This window comes from Canis lupus, chromosome 31, assembly GCF_048164855.1.
Source record: "Canis lupus baileyi chromosome 31, mCanLup2.hap1, whole genome shotgun sequence".
Classification (NCBI taxonomy): Eukaryota; Metazoa; Chordata; class Mammalia; order Carnivora; family Canidae; genus Canis; species Canis lupus.
Window position 1 is genome coordinate 1482750 of NC_132868.1, and position 22665 is coordinate 1505414.

The following is a 22665-nucleotide window of genomic DNA, read 5'->3' on the forward strand; positions in this document are numbered from 1 at the left end:
CGGTCTGACTCTATTCGTTTTGATTTGATTCTTTTCGTTTTGATTCGATTAGAATCTTTTTGATTCCATTCGTTTCGATTCCATTCTTTTTTATTCAATTCGATTCTATTCGTTTTTTTCGATTCGATTCGATTCGATTCGATTTGATTCTTTTTGATTCGATTCAATTCTATTTGTTCCCATTCTTTTGTTTCGATTCGATTCTTTTCTATTTTATTTTATTTGATTCTTCTTTTCGATTCAATTCATTCCTATTCGATACTTTTCGATTTGATTTGATTCGATTCAATTCTTTACGATTTGATTCGAATTGATTTGATTCTTTTTGATTCGATTCGATTAGAATTTATGCGACTGATTCGATCGAGTGTTTTCATTTATGTTCGAATCTTTTCTATTCGATTTTTTCGATTCGAATCGATTCTTTTCATTCTATTTGATTCGATTATTCGATTCTTTTAGTTTCAAATAGATTCATTTCGATTCAATTCTTTTCGATTTGATACGATTCTTTTCGATTTGATTCAATTTTTTTATTCGATTCTTTTCGATTCGATTCGTTTCAATTCGATTCTTTCGATTCGATTCGATTCTTTTCGATACGATCGATTTCAATTCAATTTGATACGATTTTTTCATTTCGATTCGAATCGATTCTCTTTGATTCGATTCGTTTTGATTCTTTTTGAATCTATTCAATTCTCTTCGATTTTTTCTATTCGATTCGTTTCGATTCATTTCTGTTCTATTTGATTTGATTCTTTTCGATTCATTTCGATTCGTTTCTTTTCGATTCCATTAAATTTGATTCGATTCTTTTCGGTTCGATTAGATTCTTTTCGATTCCATTCGATCGGTTTCGATTCTTTTCGATTCCATTAAATTTGATTCGATCTTTTTGATTCGAATAGAATCTTTCGATTCGATTCCATTCAATTCGATTCTTTTTGATTCGATTGGATTCAATTTTTTTCGATTGGATTCAATTCTTTTGATTCGATTTGATTTGATTCTTTTCGATTCGGTACGATTATTTTCATTTCGATTCGAATTGATTCTCTTCAATTCGTTTCGATTCTTTTGATTCTATTCGATTCTATTTGATTTTTTTATTTGATTCGATTCTTTTTGATTTGATACTTTTCCATTCATTTCGATTCGATTCTCTTCGATTCGTTTCGATTCGATTCTTTTTGATTTGATTCGATTCGATTCTTTTGTTTCGATTTAATTCTTTACGATTCGATTTTTTTCGTGACATTCGATTCGATTCTTCGAATCTAATTGAATATAATTTAAAAGAATCGAATCGAAAAGAATCGAATCCAATTGAAAAAAATCAAATCGAATCGAATCGAATCGAATATAATCGAATTGAATCGAGTGGAATAGAAAAGAATCGATTTGAATTGAATCGAAAAGAATCGAATCGAATTGAATTGAAAAGAATCGAATCTAATTGAATTGAAATGAATCGAATCTAATCTATTCGAAAAGAATTGAATCGAAGAGAATCGAAAGAATCGAATCGAATCAAAATAATTGAATCTAATTGAATCATAAAGAATCGAATTGAATTGAAAAGAATCGAATCAAACTGAATAAGAAAGAATCGAATTGAATCAAAAAGATCGAATCGAATAGAATCGAATCTAATTGAAACAAAAATATCAAATCAAATCGAATCGAAAGAAACGAATCGAATTGAATCAAAAAGAATCGAATCGAAAAGAATGGAATTGAATCGAAACGAATCGAATCGAATAAAAAAGAATCGAATCGAATAGAATGGAATCACATCAAAAAGAATCTTTTTGAATCGAATAGATTCGAATCGAAAAGAATCAAATCGAATCAAAAAGAATCGAATCGAATTGAATCGAAAAGAATCGAATCTAATCGATCGAAAGAATCGAATCTAATCGAATCGAAAAGAACCGAATCGAAATGAAAATAATTGAATCTAATCGAATCAAATCGAAAGAATCGAATTGAATTGAATCAAAAAGAATCAAATCGAATCGAAAAGAATCGAATCAAATCGAATAGAATAAAAAAGAATCGAATCGAAAAAAATAGAATCCAATCGAATAAAAAAAATCGAATCCAAATGAATCGAGTCGAAAGGAGTGAAATCAAAAAGAATCGAATCTTTTCGAAAAAAACGAATCGAATTGAATCGAATCGAATAAAAAATAATCGAATCGAATCGAATTGAAAAGCAAAAAAGAATCGAATCGCATTGAAAAGAATCTAATCGAAAAGAATCAAATCGAATCAAAAAGAATCGAATCGAATTGAATCGAAAAGAATTGAATCTAATCAATCAAAAGAATCGAGTCTAATCTAATAAAAAAGAATCGAATCGAAAAAATCGAAAAGAATCGAATCGAATCGAAATGAAAATAATCGAATCGAGTCGAATCAAATCGAAAGAATCGAATTGAATTGAATCAAAAAATCAAATCGAAATGAAAAGAATCGAAACGAATCGAATAGAATCAAAAGGAATCGAATCGAATTGAATGGATTCAAATCGAAAAAAATCGAATTGAATCGAAAAATTCGAATCGAATCGAATCAAATAGTAAAGAATCCAATCGATACGAATCGAATCGAATTGAAAAGAATCATATCGAAAAAAACAAAACGAATCGCATCGAATCAAAAGAATCGAAACGAATGTAAGCCAAAAGGATCGAATGAATCGAATCCAATCAAAAAGAATCGAATCGAATCAAATCAAATTGAAAAAATCGAATCGAAACAATTCAAAAAGAAAGGAATCGAATCGAAAAGAATGAGTCGAAAAGAATCAAATCGAATTGAATAGAAAAGTATTGAATCGAATCAAATGGAATCGAAAAGAATAAAATTGAATCGAATCGAATCGAAAAAAATCGAATCAAATCACACCGAATCAAAAGAATTGAATCGAATGCAAGTGAAAAGAATCGAATCCAATCGAATCAAATCGAATCGAATCAAAAAGAGTCGATTCAAATCTAATCGAATTGATTCGAAAAAAATGGAATTCGAATCGAAAGAAAATAATCGATAAGAAATGAATCAAAAACTATCGAATCGAAATGAAAATAATCGAATCGAAACGAATTGAAAAAATCGAATCGAATCAAATCAAAATAATCGAATCAAAAAGAATCGAAACGAATCAAAAGGAAAAAAATCGAATCCAATTGAAACGAAAATAATCAAATCAAATCGAATCGAAAAAAATCAAATCGAATTGAATCAAAAAGAATCAAATCGAAACAAAAAGAATCGAATCGAATAGAATTGAAAAGAATCGAATTGAATCGAATGGTATCGAATCGAACAGAATCGAATTGAATTGAATAGAATCGATTCGAAAAGAATCGAATCGAAAATATCATATCGAATCGAATAAAATAGAAAGAATCTAATCGATTCGAATCGAATCATATCAAAAAGAATCGAATCGAGAAAAATCGAATCTAATCTCATCGAATCAAAAGAATTGAATCGAATGGAAGCGAAAAGAATTAAATCTTATCGAATTGAAAAAAATTGATTCGAATCGAATTGAAAAGAATCGAATCAAATCGAATCGGAAAGAATCGAATCTAATCGAATATGAAAGAATCGAATCGAATCGAAAAGAATCGAATCAAAAAGAATCGAAAAGAATCGAATCAAATCGAAACGAAAAAATCGAGTCGAATCTAATCGAAAAAAATCGAATCGAATTGAATCAAAAAGAATCGAATTGAATCGAATCGAAAAGAATCGAATCGATTTGAAAAGAATCAAATTGACTCAAATCGATTCGAAAAGAAAGGAATTCAAATCGAAAAGGAAAGTATACAAAAGAAATGGATAAAAACTATCGAATCGAAACGAATCGAAACGAAAATAGTCAAATCGAAACGAATCTAAAAAATCGAATCGAATCGAATTGAATCGGAAAGAATCGAATCAAAAAGGATCAAATCAAATCAAATCAAAATGAAAAGAATCGAATCGAATCGAAACGAAAATAATCAAATCAAATCGAATCGAAAAGAATCGAATCGAATTGAATTGAAAAGAATCAAAAAGCACCAAATCTAAGCAAATCGAAAAGACTCGAATCAAAGAGAATCGAAAAGTATTGAATCGAAATGAAAGGCAAATAATCGATTCGAATCGTATTGAAATAGTCGAATCGAATTGAATAAAAAATTATCAAATCGAAAACAATCGAATCGAAATGAATAGAATCAAACCGAATCAAATCAAATCGTAAAGAATCGAATCCAGTCGCATCAAAAAGAACCGAATTGAATCGAATCGAATCGAAAAGAATCAAATTGAAAAGAATCAAATAAAATCGAACTACATCGAAAAGAATTCAATCGAATCGAATCTAAAAGAATCGACTCGAATTGAAAAGAATTATATCGAATCAAATCGAAAAGAATCAAATCGAATTGAATCGAATCGAATCGAAAAGAATAAAATCAATTCTAATCGATAGAATAGAATCAAATCGATTCGAAACGAACTGAATCGAAAAGAATCAAATCGAAAAGAATCTAACCAAATCAAATTGAAAAGAAGCGAATTGAATTGAAGAGAATCGAATCGAATCGAAAAGAATCATATCGATTCAAATCGAATCGAAAGAATCGAATCGAATGGAATAGAAAAGAAGCGAATTGAAATGAAAAGAATCGAATCGAATTGAAAGAATCGAATCGAATCGAATCAAATTGAAACGAAAAGAAGCAAAAGGAATCGAATCGAATCAAATAGAAAAGAATCAAATAGAAAAGAATCAAATCGAAACGAATAGAATCAAAATGTATCGATCAAATAGAAAAGAATTGAATCAAATAGAATTGAAATGAATCGAATCGAATTGAATCGAAAAGAATCGAATCGAATCGAATTGAAAAGAATCGAATCGAATCGAAGAGTGATAATGAAACGAAAAGAATCGAATCGAAATGAAAGAATCACATCGAATCGAAAAGTATCGATTCAAATCAAAAGAATCGAATCAAAAAGAATCGAATCGAAATGAAAGAATCAAATCGAATCGAAAAGAATCGAATCGAATCATATCAAAAAGAATCAAATAAAAAAACGAATAGAATCTAATCGAATCAAAATGCATCGAATCGAATCAAAAAGAATCGAATTGAATCGAATAAAAAAGAATCATATTGAGGGATCCCTGGGTGGCGCAGTGGTTTAGCGCCTGCCTTTGGCCCAGGGCGCGATCCTGGAGACCCGGGATCGAATCCCACATCAGGGTCCCGGTACATGGAGCCTGCTTCTCCCTCTGCCTATGTCTCTGCCTCTCTCTCTCTCTCTGTGACTATCATAAATAAATAAAAAAAATAAAAACAAAGAATCGTATTGAATCGAATCGAAAAGAATTGAATTGAATCGAATAGAAAAGAATCGAATGGAATGGATTCCTAAAAATTGTGTTTGAATCGAATAGAATTGAAAAGAATCGAATGGAATCGAATCCAAAAGAGTCGAATCGAATCAAATAGAATCGAATCGAAACAAAAGAATCGAATCGAATCAAAAAGAAATGAATCGAATCGAAAACAATTGAATCGAAAAAAATCGAATCGAATTGAATATAAAAGAATCGAATCGAATCGAAAAAATCAAATCAGATTTAATGGAATTGGAAAGAATCGAATCCAATCAAACTGAATAGAAAAAATCGAGTCGAAATGAATCGAAACGAATCGAAATCAGATCGAATGGAAAAGAATCAAATAAAAAAATATCGAATAGAATCGAAAAGAATCAAATGGAATCGAATAGAAAAGGATCAATTCGAATCGAAATGAAAGAATCGTATCGAATCAAATCGAAAAGAATCGAATCGAATCGAATCGAATGGAAAAGAATCGAATAGAATAAAATCGAATAGAATTGAAATGAATGGAATGGAATAAAAAATAATTGAATCGAATGGAATCGAAAAGAATCTATTCAAATCGACATGAAAAGAATCGTATCAAATCGAATCGAATCGAAAAGAATCGAATCAAATCGAACCGAATTGAATCGAATCGAATTGAAAAGAATCGAATCAAATTTAATGGAATCGAAAGAATCAAATCGAATCGAATCGATAAGAATCGAAAAAACCGAATCAGATCGAATTAAAAAATCGATTTGAATCGAAACGAATCGAATCGAAAAGAATGGTATTGAAAAGAATCAAATCGAAAAGAATCGAATAGAAACGAAAAGAATCGAATCGAATTGAATGAAAAGAATTGAATCGAATCGAAAAGAATCGAATCGAAAAGAATAGAACCGAAATGAAAAGAATCGAATCGAATCGGTCGAATATATACTAATCGAATCGAATCAAAAAGAATGAAATCGATTCGAATCGGATCAAAAATAATCGAATCGAATTGAAAAGAATCGAATTGAATCGATCGAAAACAATCGAATTGTATCGAATTGAATTGAAAAGAATCTAATAGTATCGAATCAAATCGAAAAAAATCGAATTGAATAGAATAGAAAAGAATCGAATCGAATTGAATCAAAAAGAATCGAATCCAAACAAATCGAAAAGAATCGAATCAAATAGAATCAAATAGAAGTGAATCGAATCGAATTTAAAAGAATCGAATTGAATCGAATCGAAAATAATCGAATAGAATGGAATAGAATCGAAATGAATCAAAACGAAAAAATCTAATAGAATGGAATAGATTTGAAATGAATCAAAACTAATCGAATCGAAAAGAATCGATTCGAGTCGACATGAAAAGAATCGTATCGAATCGAAACGAAAAGAATCAAATCGAATCGAATAGAAAAGAATCGAATCAAATTTAATGGAATCAAAAAGAATCGAATCGAATACACTTGAATCGAATAGAATCGAAAAGAATTGAAAAAATCGAATCAGATCGAATGGAAAAGAATCGATTCGAATCGAAAAGAAACGAATCAAATCGAATCGAATCGAAACGAATTGAATCCAATCGAAAAGAATCGAATAGAAAAGAATCAAATAGAAAAGAATTGAATCGAAACGAAAAGAATCGAATCGAATTGAATGAAAAGAATCGAATCGAATCAAAAAGAATCGAATCGTAAATAATCAAACCGAAACAAAAAGAATCAAATTGAATTATATATAATCGAACCAAAAAGAATCGAATCGAAAATATCGAATCGAATCGAAAAGGATCTAATCGAATCAAATCGAATCGAAAAGAATTGAATCGAATCGAAAAGAATTGAATTGAATCGAATCAAAAATAATAGAATTGTATCTAATTGAATTGAAAAGAATCTAATCGTATCGAATCAATTGAAAAAAATCAAATTGAATAGAATAGAAAAGAATCGAATCGAATTGAATCAAAAAGAATCGAATCCAATCAAATAAAAAGAATCGAATCAAAACGAAAAGAATCGAATCGAAAAGAATCAAAAAGAGTCGAAAAGAATCGAATCGAATCGAAAAGAATCAAATAGAAATGAAAAGAATCGAATCGAATCAAAAATAATCGAGTCGAAAAGAATCGAATCGAAACCAAAAGAATCGAATCGAAAAGAATCGAATCGTATGGGAAAGAATCGAATAGAAAAAAACGAATCGAATCGAATCAAAAAGAATCGAATTGAATCGGGGATCCCTGGGTGGCGCAGCGGTTTGGCGCCTGCCTTTGGCCCAGGGCGCGATCCTGGAGACCCGGGATCGAATCCCACATCGGGCTCCCGGTGCATGGAGCCTGCTTCTCCCTCTGCCTGTGTCGCTGCCTCTCTCTCTCTCTCTCTGTGACTATCATGAATAAATAAATAAAATCTTTAAAAAAAAAAAGAATCGAATTGAATCGAATCGAAAAGAATCGAATCGATTCGAATAGAAAAGAATCGTATCAAATTGAATAAAAAAGAATCGAATCTAATCGAATAGAATCGAATCGAAAAGAATCTAATTGAATCAAAGAGAATTGAAAAGAGTAGAATTCAATCGAATCTAAAAGAATCGAATTGAATCGAATCAAAAGAATCGAATCGAAAAGAATCGAATCATATCGAAAAGAATCGAATCGAATCGAAAAGAATCGTATTGAATTGAATCGAAAAAATTGAATAGAATCCAATAGAATAAAAAAAGATCTAATCGAACCGAATCGAAAAGAATCGATTCGAATCAAAATAAAAAGAATCCTATTGAATAGAATCGAAAATAATCAAATCGAAAAGAATCGAATCGAATTGAAAAGAATCCAATTGAATCGAATCGAATTGAAAAGAATGGAATCGAATTGAAAAGAATCGAAAGGATTGAATTGAGAAGAATCAAAAAAGAATCGAATCTAATCAAATTGAAAAGAATAGAATCTAATCAAATCACAAAGAATCGAATCGAAGAGAATCGAAAAGAATCAAAAAGAATCAAAATAAAAAAACGAATTAAATCAAATCAATAAGAATCAAATCGAATTGAATCAAATAGAATCAAATTGAGTAGAAAAGAATCGAATTGAATCGAAAAGAATCGAATCGAATAGAATGGAAACAAATCGAAAAGAATCAAATTGAATTGAATAAAATCGAACCAAAAAGAATCGAATCGAAAATATCGAATCGAATTGAAAAGGATCGATCGAATCAAATCGAATCGAAAAGAATCGAATCGACTCGAATCAATTAGGAAAGAAAGGAATAGGTATCGAATAGAAACGAAACAAAAACTATCGTATTGAAACAAAAATAATAAAATCAAATCGAAAAGAATTGAATGAAATGGAATCAAATAGAAAAAATCTAATCGATTCGAATCAAATCGAATCGAGAAGAATCGAATCAAAAAAATCAAATGTAATCGCATCGAATCGAAATAATCGAATCGAATGGAAGTGAAAAGAATCGAATAGAATCAAATCAAATTAAATCGATCGAAAAGAATCGAATCGAAGAGAATCGAAAAGTATTAAATTGAAATGAAAAGAAAATAATCGAATCAAATCAAATTGAATTGAAAATAATTGAATCGAATTGAATCAAAAATTATCAAATCGAAAACAATCGAATAGAAAAGAATAGAATCAAACCGAATCGAATCTAATCGAAAATAATCGAATCGAATCGCATCGAAATGAACTGAATCGAATCCAACCGAATCGAATCGAATCAAATCGAAAAGAAAGAAATCGATTCTAATCTATAGAAAAGATTTGAATCGATTCGAATCAAACTGAATCGAAAAGAATCTAATCGAAAAGAAACTAATCGAATCAAATCGAAAAGAAGCGAATTGAAATGAAAAGAATCGAATCGATTCGAATCGAATCGAATCGAAAGAATCGAATAGAATTGAATCGAATTGAATTGAAAAGAATCAAAAAGAATCGAATCGAATCAAATAGAAAAGAATCAAATGGAAAAGAATCGAATCGAAATGAATAGAATCAAACTGAATCGAATCAAATAGAAAAGAATAGAAACAAATCGAATCAGATTGAATGGAAAAGAATCAAATCGAATCAAAAATAATAGAATCGAATAGAATGGAATTGAATCGAAAGAATCGAAACGAAAAGAATCGAAACGAAAAGAATCGAATCTAAAAGAAACGAATCGAATAGAAAAGAATCGAATCAAATCGAATCGAAAAGAATCGAATTGAAAAAATCGATTAGAATCGAATCGATTCGAAAAGAATCAAATCGAATCGAATTGGAAAGAATCGTAACGGATCGAAAAAAATCGAATCGAATAGAAAAGAATCGATTCGAATAGTGTAGAATTGAAAAGAATCAAATCGATCGAACTGAAAAGAATCAAATCAAATGAAAAGAATTGAATCGAAATGAAAACAATCGAATCGAATATAAAAGAATCGAATTGAAACGAATCGAAAAGAATCGAATCGAATCGAACCGAAAAAAATCGAATAGAATCGAAAAGAATCGAATAGAAAAGAATCAAATTGAATCGAATCGAAAAGAATCGAAACGAAAAGAATCTAAATGAAATGAAAAGAATCAAATCGAATGTAATGAAAGAATCGAGTAGAAAAGAATCGAATCGAAACAAAAGAATCGAATCGAATCAAATTGAAAAGAATCAAATCAAAACGAATCGAAAAGAATCGAATCGAAACGAATCGAAAAGAATCAAATCAAATAGAATCGAAAAGAATCCAATCGAATCGAATCGAAAAAAATCGAATAGAATTGAATAGAATAGGGCAGCCCTGGTGGCGCAGCGGTTTAGCGCCGCCTGCGGCTCAGGGCGTGATCCTGGAATCCCTGGATCGAGTCCCACTTTGGGCTCCCTGCATGGAGCCTGCTCCTCCCTCTGCCTGTGTCTCTGCCTCTCTCTCTCTAGCTGTGTCTCTATGAATAAATAAAATCTTAAAAAAAAAAGAATCGAATAGAATAAAAAAAATCGAAACGAATCGAATCGAAGAGAATCGATTCGAATTGAAATGAAAAGAATTTTATCGATTCGAATCGAAAAGAATCAAATCGAATCGAAAGAATTGAATCGAAAACAATCGAATCGAATCGAATCAAAAAGAATCGAATTGAATGGAATCGAATTGAAAAGAATCTAATCGAATCGAAAAGAATCGAATCAAATTTAATGGAATCGAAAAGAATTGATCGAATCGAAAAGAATCGAATCGAAACGAATCGAATCAGATCGAATGGAAAAGAATCGAATCGAATTTGAAAGAATCGAATTGAATGGAAAAGAATCGAATTGAATTGAATAGAAAAGAATCGAATCGTATCGAATCGAAAAGAATCGAACCAAATCGAAATGGATCGAATCGAATCCAATCGAAACGAAAAGAATCGAATCGAATAGAACCGAAAAGAATCAAATTGAAACAAATCGATTTGAAATGAAAAGAATCGAATCGAATCGAAACGAATTGAATGAAAAGAATCAAATCGAAAAAATCGAATAGAAAAGAATCGAACAGAAACGAAAAGACTCAAGAAAAAGAAACGAAAAGAATCGAATCAAATCAGTCGAATAAATTCTAATCTAATCGAATCAAAAAGAATCAAATTGAGTCGAATTGAATCGAAAAGAATCGAATCGAAACAACAAGAATCGAATTGTATCAAATCGAAAAGAATCGAATCGTATCGAATCGAATCGAAACGAATCCAATCGTATCGAATCAAATCGAATAGAAAAGAAACGAATCGAAAAGAATCGAATTGAAACAAAAAGAATCGAATCGAATCGAAAAGAATCGAATCAATTCTAAAAGAATCGAAATGAATCGAACCGAAAAGAATCTAAATGAAATGAATCAAATCGAAATGAAAAGAATCAAATCGAATCGAATAAAAAGAATCAAATAGAAAAGAATCGAATTGAATCAAATCAAATCGAAAAGAATCAATTTGAATCGAATTGAAAAGAATCGAATCTAAACAAAAGAATCGAATCGAATTGAATTGAAAAGAATCAAATTGATTCAAATTGAATCGAAAAGAATCAAAAATAGAATCGAAAAGAATCGAAATGATTCGAAATGAAAAGAATCGAATTGAATCAAAATGAAAAGAATCAAATCGAAAAGAATCGAATTGAAATGAAAAGAATCGAAATGAAAGTAACGAAAAAAATCGAATCAAAAAGAATCGAATCGAATCAAATCAAATCGAAAAGAATCAATTCAAAATGAATTGAAAAGAATCGAATTGAAACAAAACAATCGAATCAAATCGAAAAGAATCAAATCGAATCGAATCAAATCGAAAAGAATCGATTCAAAAAATCGAATAGAACCAAATCGAAGAAAAAAGAATCGAATCGAATCGAAAAGAATCGAATCGAATCGAAAAGAATCGAATCAAAACGAATCGATTTGAAACGAAAAGAATCGAATTAATCAAATCGAATTGAATGAAAAAATCGAATTGAATCGAAATGTATCGAATAGAAAAGAATCGAACATAAATGAAAACACTCGATCGAATCAGTCGAATAAATTCTAATCGAATCGAATCAAAAAGATTTGAATTGAATTGAAAAGATTCGAATTGTATCGAATCTAAAAGAATCAAATCAAATCGAATCAAATAGAAAAGAATCAAATCGAAAAAATCGAATAGAATCGAATCAAAGCGAAAAGAATCGAAATGTATTGAATCGAATCGAAAAGAATCTAATCGTATCAAATCAAATAGAAAAGAATCAAATTGAATAGAATAGAAAAGAATCAAATCAAATTGAATCGAAAAGAATCAAATTGAAAGAATCGAATTGAATTGAAAAGAATTGTATTGAAAAGAGACAAATCTAAACAAAAATAATCGAATTGAATCGAATCGAAAAGAATCGAATCGAATCTAATCGAAAAAATCTAATAGAATCGAATAGAATGGAAAAGAATCCAATCGATTCGAATCAAAATGTAAAGAATCGTATCGAATTGAATCGAAAAGAATGGAATTGAATCAAAAAGAAACGAATTGAAAGAAACGCATCTAAACAAAAAGAATCGAATTGAATCGAAAAGAATCAAATCAAATAGAATAAAAAAGAATCGAATCGAATCGAAAAATATCGAAATGAATTGAATTGAAAAAACCAAATAGAATAAAAAAGAATCGATTCAAATCGAAATGAAAAGAATCGTATCGAATCTAAGCAAAAAGAATCAAATTGAATGGAATCTAAAAGAATCGAATTGAATCGAAAAGAATCGAATTGCATGGAATCTAATCGAAAAGAATCGATTCGAATCGAAAAGAATCGAATCAAATTTAATGGAATCGAAAGAATTGAATTGAATCCAATCGAAAAAATTTGAATCGAAAAGAATTGAAACTAATCGAATCAGGTCGAATGGAAAAGAATCGAATCGGATCGAAAAGAATCGAGTTGAATCGAATCGAAAGAATCGAATTGAATCGAAAAGAATCGAATCAAAGAGTGGAATCGAAATGAAAAGAATGAATCGAATCGAGAAGAATCGAATCGAATCGAAAAGAATCGTAACGAATCGAAATGAATCGAATTGAATCGAATAGAAAAGAATTGAATCGAATAAAATTGATAAGAATTGAATCAAATCGAATCGAATTGAAAAGAATCGAATCAAATCGAATTGAAAAGAATCGAATCGAAAAGAATCGAATTGAAACGAAAAGAATCGAATCAAATCGAATTAAAAAAATCGAATCGAATCGTATTGAAAAGAATTAAGTCAAATAGAATTGAAAAGAATCGAATCGAATAAAATCAAATCGAAATGAATGAAATTGAATTGAATCGAAAAAATCGAATAGAATCGAATAGAATCAAAAAGAATCTAATCGAATCGAATCGAAAAGAATCGATTTGAATCAAAATGAAAAGAATCATATTGAATCAAATAGAAAAGAATCGAAAAGAATCTAATCGAATAGAGTCGAAAAGAATCAAATGAAATAGAATTGAAAAGAATCGAATCGAATTAAATCGAATCGAAAAGAATGGAATTGAATCAAATCGAAAAAATCGAATAGAATCGAAAAGAAGCGAATTGAATCGAATCGTAAAGAATCAATTCGAATCGAAATGAAAAGAATCATATTGAATCAAATCGAAAAGAATCGAAAAAATCGAATTGAATCGAAAAGAATCGAAGCGAATCGAAAAGAATCGAATAGAAACGAAAAGAATCGAATCGAATTGAAAAGAATCGAATCGAAATGAAAGAATCGAATCGAGAGGACAGGAGAGCCCCGTCCCGGAGACTCAGGAGCTGCACCGACCTTCCCGGGCGGAAAGGGGCTCGCGGGGAGTTGGAGCAGGACCTAGGAGGGCGGGGATGCCCTCGGGCTCCCGGGGACAGTAACAGCAACTGCGCGCCCAGGAGAGTGCGCCGAGCTCCCTAAGGGCTGCAGCGCGCACGGCGGGACCCGGCGGGACCCGGAGCAGCTGAAGGGGCTCGGGCGGCGGCTCCGCGGAGGGGGCTGCGCGGCCCCAGGAGCAGCTCGGAGGGGCTCGGGCAGAGGAAGAGGCTCCGTGCGGAGGGGGCTGCGCGGTTCCAGGAGCAGCTCGGAGGGGCTCGGGCGGCGGCTCCGCGGAGGGGGCTGCGCGGCCCGGGAGCGCGAATCCAACAGCGCAGGCTCCGGAGCACAGGGCGCCGGGACACAGCCCAGGATCCCGCCTCCCCCGGGACAGGCAGAGGCCGGGAGGGCCCAGGACACCAAGGACGCTCCTGCCCCAGCTGAGCAGATCAGCGGCCCCGCCCCGGAGCCTCCAGGCCCTGCAGACGGAGTTCCTGCCGGAGCTGAATCCAGGTTTCCAGAGCTGCCCCGCCACTGGGGCTGTTCCTCCTGGGGCCTCACGGGGTAAACAACCCCCACCGAGCCCTGCACCAGGCAGGGGCACAGCAGCTCCCCCAACTGCTAACACCTGAAAATCAGCACAACAGGCCCCTCCCCCAGAACACCAGCTAGACGGACAACTTCCAGGAGAAGCCAAGGGACTTAAAGTACACAGAATCAGAAGATACTCCCCGGTGGTTCTTTTTTTGTTTGTTTTTGTTTTTGTTTTTGTTTTTGTTTTTATTTTGTTTTGCTTTTTGATTTGTTTCCTTCCCCCACCCCCTTTTGTTCTCCTTTCTTTTTCTTTCTCTTTTTCTTCTTTTTATTTCGTTTTTTTTCTCTTTTTCTTCCCTTTTTTTTCTCTTTCTCTTTTCTTTCCTTCTTTCTCTCCTCTCTTTTTCTCTTTTTCCCAATACAACTTGCTTTTGGCCACTCTGCACTGAGCAAAATGACTAGAAGGAAAACCTCACCTCAAAAGAAAGAATCAGAAACAGTCCTCTCTCCCACAGAGTTACAAAATCTGGATTACAATTCAATGTCAGAAAGCCAATTCAGAAGCACTATTATACAGCTACTGGTGGCTCTAGAAAAAAGTATAAAGGACTCAAGAGACTTCATGACTGCAGAATTTAGAGCTAATCAGGCAGAAATTAAAAATCAATTGAATGAGATGCAATCCAAACTAGAAGTCCTAACGACGAGGGTTAACGAGGTGGAAGAACGAGTGAGTGACCTAGAAGACAAGTTGATAGCAAAGAGGGAAACTGAGGAAAAAAGAGACAAATAATTAAAAGACCATGAAGATAGATTAAGGGAAATAAACGACAGCCTGAGGAAGAAAAACCTACGTTTAATTGGGGTTCCCGAGGGCGCCGAAAGGGACAGAGGGCCAGAATATGTATTTGAACAAATTCTAGCTGAAAACTTTCCTAATCTGGGAAGGGAAACAGGCATTCAGATCCAGGAAATAGAGAGATCCCCCCCTAAAATCAATAAAAACCGTTCAACACCTCGACATTTAATTGTGAAGCTTGCAAATTCCAAAGATAAGGAGAAGATCCTTAAAGCAGCAAGAGACAAGAAATCCCTGACTTTTATGGGGAGGAGTATTAGGGTAACAGCAGACCTCTCCACAGAGACCTGGCAGGCCAGAAAGGTCTGGCAGGATATATTCAGGGTCCTAAATGAGAAGAACATGCAACCAAGAATACTTTATCCAGCAAGGCTCTCATTCAAAATGGAAGGAGAGATAAAGAGCTTCCAAGACAGGCAGCAACTAAAAGAATATGTGACCTCCAAACCAGCTCTGAAAGAAATTTGAAGGGGGACTCTTAAAATTCCCCTTTAAGAAGAAGTTCAGTGGAACAGTCCACAAAAACAAAGACTGAATAGATATCATGATGACACTAAACTCATATCTCTCAATAGTAACTCTGAATGTGAACGGGCTTAATGACCCCATCAAAAGGCGCAGGGTGTCTGACTGGATAAAAAAGCAGGACCCATTTATTTGCTGTCTACAAGAGACTCATTTTAGACAGAAGGACACCTACAGCCTGAAAATAAAAGGTTGGAGAACCATTTACCATTCGAATGGTCCTCAAAAGAAAGCAGGGGTAGCCATCCTTATATCAGATAAACTAAAATTTACCCCAAAGACTGTAGTGAGAGATGAAGAGGGACACTATATCATACTTAAAGGATCTATTCAACAAGAGGACTTAACAATCCTCAATATATATGCTCCGAATGTGAGAGCTGCCAAATATATAAATCAATTATTAACCAAAGTGAAGAAATACTTAGATAATAATACACTTATACTTGGTGACTTCAATCTAGCTCTTTCTATACTCGATAGGTCTTCTAAGCAAAACATCTCCAAAGAAACGAGAGCTTTAAATGATACACTGGACCAGATGGATTTCACAGATATCTACAGAACTTTACATCCAAACTCAACTGAATACACATTCTTCTCAAGCGCACTTGGAACTTTCTCCAGAATAGACCACATATTGGGTCACAAATCGGGTCTGAACCGATACCAAAAGATTGGGATAGTCCCCTGCATATTCTCGGACCATAATGCCTTGAAATTAGAACTAAATCACAACAAGAAGTTTGGAAGGACCTCAAACACATGGAGGTTAAGGACCATCCTGCTAAAAGATAAAAGGGTCAACCAGGAAATTAAGGAAGAATTAAAAAGATTCATGGAAACTAATGAGAATGAAGATACAACCGTTCAAAATCTTTGGGATGCAGCAAAAGCAGTCCTAAGGGGGAAATACATCGCAATACAAGCATCCATTCAAAAACTGGAAAGAACTCAAATACAAAAGCTAACCTTACACATAAAGGAGCTAGAGAAAAAACAGCAAATAGATCCTACACCCAAGAGAAGAAGGGAGTTAATAAAGATTCGAGTAGAACTCAACGAAATCGAGACCAGAAGAACTGTGGAACAGATCAACAGAACCAGGAGTTGGTTCTTTGAAAGAATTAATAAAATAGATAAACCATTAGCCAGCCTTATTAAAAAGAAGAGAGAGAAGACTCAAATTAATAAAATCATGAATGAGAAAGGAGAGATCACTACCAACACCAAGGAAATACAAACGATTTTAAAAACATATTATGAACATCTATACGCCAATAAATTAGGCAATCTAGAAGAAATGGACGCATTCCTGGAAAGCCACAAACTACCAAAACTGGAACAGGAAGAAATAGAAAACCTGAACAGGCCAATAACCAGGGAGGAAATTGAAGCAGTCATCAAAAACCTCCCAAGACACAAGAGTCCAGGGCCAGATGGCTTCCCAGGAGAATTTTATCAAACGTTTAAAGAAGAAATCATACCTATTCTCCTAAAGCTGTTTGGAAAGATAGAAAGAGATGGAGTACTTCCAAATTCGTTCTATGAAGCCAGCATCACCTTAATTCCAAAGCCAGACAAAGACCCCGCCAAAAAGGAGAATTACAGACCAATATCCCTGATGAACATGGATGCAAAAATTCTCAACAAGATACTGGCCAATAGGATCCAACAGTACATTAAGAAAATTATTCACCATGACCAAGTAGGATTTATCCCTGGGACACAAGGCTGGTTCAACACCCGTAAAACAATCAATGTGATTCATCATATCAGCAAGAGAAAAACCAAGAACCATATGATCCTCTCATTGGATGCAGAGAAAGCATTTGACAAAATACAGCATCCATTCCTGATTAAAACTCTTCAGAGTGTAGGGATAGAGGGAACATTCCTCGACATCTTAAAAGCCATCTATGAAAAGCCCACAGCAAATATCATTCTCAATGGGGAAGCACTGGGAGCCTTTCCCCTAAGATCAGGAACAAGACAGGGATGTCCACTCTCACCACTGCTATTCAACATAGTACTAGAAGTCCTAGCCTCAGCAATCAGACAACAAAAAGACATTAAAGGCATTCAAATTGGCAAAGAAGAAGTCAAACTCTCTCTCTTCGCCGATGACATGATACTCTACATAGAAAACCCAAAAGTCTCCACCCCAAGATTGCTAGAACTCATACAGCAATTCGGTAGCGTGGCAGGATACAAAATCAATGCCCAGAAGTCAGTGGCATTTCTATACACTAACAATGAGACTGAAGAAAGAGAAATTAAGGAGTCAATCCCATTTACAATTGCACCCAAAAGCATAAGATACCTAGGAATAAACCTCACCAAAGATGTAAAGGATCTATACCCTCAAAACTATAGAACACTTCTGAAAGAAATTGAGGAAGACACAAAGAGATGGAAAAATATTCCATGCTCATGGATTGGCAGAATTAATATTGTGAAAATGTCAATGTTACCCAGGGCAATATACACGTTTAATGCAATCCCTATCAAAATACCATGGACTTTCTTCAGAGAGTTAGAACAAATTATTTTAAGATTTGTGTGGAATCAGAAAAGACCCCGAATAGCCAGGGGAATTTTAAAAAAGAAAACCATATCTGGGGGCATCACAATGCCAGATTTCAAGTTGTACTACAAAGCTGTGGTCATCAAGACAGTGTGGTACTGGCACAAAAACAGACACATAGATCAGTGGAACAGAATAGAGAATCCAGAAGTGGACCCTGAACTTTATGGGCAACTAATATTCGATAAAGGAGGAAAGACTATCCATTGGAAGAAAGACAGTCTCTTCAATAAATGGTGCTGGGAAAATTGGACATCCACATGCAGAAGAATGAAACTAGACCACTCTCTTTCACCATACACAAAGATAAACTCAAAATGGATGAAAGATCTAAATGTGAGACAAGATTCCATCAAAATCCTAGAGAAGAACACAGGCAACACCCTTTTTGAACTCGGCCATAGTAACTTCTTGCAAGATACATCCACAAAGGCAAAAGAAACAAAAGCAAAAATGAACTATTGGGACTTCATCAAGATAAGAAGCTTTTGCACAGCAAAGGATACAGTCAACAAAACTCAAAGACAACCTACAGAATGGGAGAAGATATTTGCAAATGACATATCAGATAAAGGGCTAGTTTCCAAGATCTATAAAGAACTTATTAAACTCAACACCAAAGAAACAAACAATCCAATCATGAAATGGGCAAAAGACATGAACAGAAATCTCACAGAGGAAGACATAGACATGGCCAACATGCATATGAGAAAATGCTCTGCATCACTTGCCATCAGGGAAATACAAATCAAAACTACAATGAGATACCACCTCACACCAGTGAGAATGGGGAAAATTAACAAGGCAGGAAACAACAAATGTTGGAGAGGATGCGGAGAAAAGGGAACCCTCCTACACTGTTGGTGGGAATGTGATCTGGTGCAGCCACTCTGGAAAACTGTGTGGAGGTTCCTCAAACAGTTAAAAATATACCTGCCCTACGACCCAGCAATTGCACTGTTGGGGATTTACCCCAAAGATACAAATGCAATGAAACGCCGGGACACCTGCACCCCGATGTTTCTAGCAGCAATGGCCACTATAGCCAAACTGTGGAAGGAGCCTCGGTGTCCAACGAAAGATGAATGGATAAAGAAGATGTGGTTTATGTATACAATGGAATATTACTCAGCTATTAGAAATGACAAATACCCACCATTTGCTTCAACGTGGATGGAACTGGAGGGTATTATGCTGAGTGAAGTAAGTCAGTCGGAGAAGGACAAACATTATATGTTCTCATTCATTTGGGGAATATAAATAATAGTGAAAGGGAAAATAAGGGAAGGGGGAAGGAATGTGTGGGAAATATCAGAAAGGGAGACAGAACGTAAAGACTGCTAACTCTGGGAAACGAACTAGGGGTGGTAGAAGGGGAGGAGGGCGGGGGGTGGGAGTGAATGGGTGACGGGCACTGGGTGTTATTCTGTATGTTAGTAAATTGAACACCAATAAAAAAAAAATAAAAAAAAATTAATAAAAAAAAAGAAAGAATCGAATCGAATCGAATCGAAAAGAATAGAATAGAATCGATTCGAATCGAAAAGAATTGAATCGAAGAAAATCGAATAGAATAGAATCGAATCAAAAAGAATCGAATCGAATCAAATCGAGAGGAATCAAATCAATTCGAATTGAAAGTGTTAAATCGAATCGAAAGAATCTAATCGAATCGAATCAAAAAGAATCAAATCGAATCGAATCAAAAAGAATCGAATTGAATCGAAAGAATTGAAAAGAATCGAATTGAATAGAATCAAAAAGAATCGAATCGAATCGAAAAAAATCGAATCGATTTGAATCAAATCGAATAAAAAAGAATCAAATCGACTAAAATCGAAAAGAATCGAATCGATTCAAAAAGAATCGCATTGAATAAAATCGAAAAGAATCGAATCGAATCTAAAGAATCGATTCAAATCGAAATGAACTGAATCGTATTGAATCGAATAAAAAGGAACCAAATCGAATTGAAGAGAAAAGAATCGAAGAGAAAAGAAATGGATCAAAAAGAATCGAATTGAATGGAATCAAATGGAAAAGAAATGAATCGATTCGAATCAAATCGAATCAAAAAGAAATCAAACCGAATCGAAAAGATTCGACTAATATAATCAGATCGAATGGAAATGAATCGAATCGAATTAAAAACAATCAAACCGAATCGAACTGAATCGAAAAGAATCAAATAGAATCAAATCGAATCGAATAGAAAAGAATCAAATTGAATCAAATCGAAAAGAATCGAATCGAAAGGAATAAAATCAAACCGAAACGAATCGAATCGAAAAGAATCAAATCGAATCGAAAAGAATCAAAATTAGATCGAATTAAATCGAAAAGATTCGAATCAAATCGAATCGAAAAGAATCAAAATGAATCGAATCTAAAGGATTTGAATCGAATCGAATCGAAAAGAATCGAATAGAAAAGAATCAAATCGAATCGGAAAGAATCAAATCGAATTGAAAAGATTCGAATCAAATTTAATGGAAATGAAAAGATTCCAATCAAATCGAAAAGAATCGTATCGAATTGAAAAGAATCGAATTGAAACAAAAAGAATCAATTGCATCGAATTGAAAAGAATCGAATCGAATAGAATCGAAAAGACTTGAATCAAATCGAAAAGAATCGAATCGAATCGAATCAAGGGAATCAAAAAGAATCGAATTGAAATGATAAGATTCGAATCGAATCGAATTGAATCGAATTGAAAAAATCGAATCGATAGGAATCGTACCGAAATGAAAAGAATAGAATAGAATCGAAAAGAATCGAATTGAATCGAATCGAATCGAATTGTATCGAAAAGAATCGAATCTAAACAAAAATAATCAAATTGAATCGTATCGAAAAGAATCGAATCGAATCGAACTGAAAACAATTGAATCAAATCAATAAGAATCGAACTGAATCGAATCGAAAAAATCAAATAGAATCGAATAGAATGGAAAAGAATCGAATCGCATCAAATCAATAAAAATCGATTTGAATCAAAATGAAAAGAATCGTATCGAATTGAAAGGAAGCGAATCTAAACGAAAAGAATCGAACTGAATCTAATCGAAAAGAATCAAATCAAATAGAATCAAAAAGAATCGAATCAAATCGAACCGAAAAATATCGAATTGAATCGAATCGAAAAAAATGAAGAGAATCGAAGACTCGAAACGAATCGAATTGAAAAGAATCGATTCGAATCGAAATGAAAAGAATAGTATCGAATCAAACAGAAAAGAATCAAATCAAATCGAACAGAAAAGGATCGTATCGAATCAAATTGAAATGAATCAAAACGAATCGAAAAGATTCGAATTGTATGGAATTGAATCGAAAAGAATCGAATCGAATCGAATCGAAAATAATCAAATGAAATTTAATGGAATCAAAAGAATCGAATCGAAAAAAATCAAATCGAAAAGAATCGAAACAAATCGAATCAAGTCGAATGTAAAACAATCGAATCGCATCGAAAAGAATTGAGTTGAATCGTATCGAAAAGAATCCAATTGAATTGAAAAGAATCGAATCAAAAAGAATGGAATCGAAATGAAAAGAATGAATCGAGTCAAAAAGAACCATAATGAATCGAATCGAATGGAATTGAATTGAATATAAAAGAATCGAATCGAATAAAATCGATGAGTCGAATCAAATCGAATAGAATTGAAGAATCGAATCGAATAAAACCGAATCGAAAAGAATGGAATTTAATTGAATAGAAAAAAATCAAATAAAATCGAATAGAATCGAAAAGAAGCAAATCGAATCGAAAAGAATTGATTCGAATCGAAATGAAAAGAATCATATTGAATCAAATTGAAAAGAATCAAATTGTATCGAAAAGAATCAAATCGAATAGAAAAGAATCAAATAGAAACGAAAAGAATCAAATCTAAAAGAATAGAAAAGAATCGAATCAAAACGAAAGAATCGAATCGAATTGAAAAGAATAGAGTAGAATCGATTTGAATCGAAAAGAACTGAATCGAAGAAAATCAAATAGAATCGAATCAAAACGAATCGAATCGAATCAAAAAGAATCGAATCGATTCGAATTGAAAAGAGTTAAATCGAATCGAAAAGAATCAAAAAGAATCAAATCGAATCGAACTGAAAAGAATCAAATTGAATCGAATCGAAAGAATTGAAAACAATCGAATTGAATTGAATCAAAAAGAATCGAATCGAAAAGAATCGAATGGAAACGAAAGAATTGAATTGAATCAAAAACAATTGAATCAAATTTAATGGAATCCAAAGAATCGAATTGAATCGAATCAAAAAAAAATCGAATCGAAAAGAATTCAAACGAATCGAATCAGGTCGAATGGAAAAGAATCGAATCTAATCGAAAAGAATCAAGGTGAATCGAATCG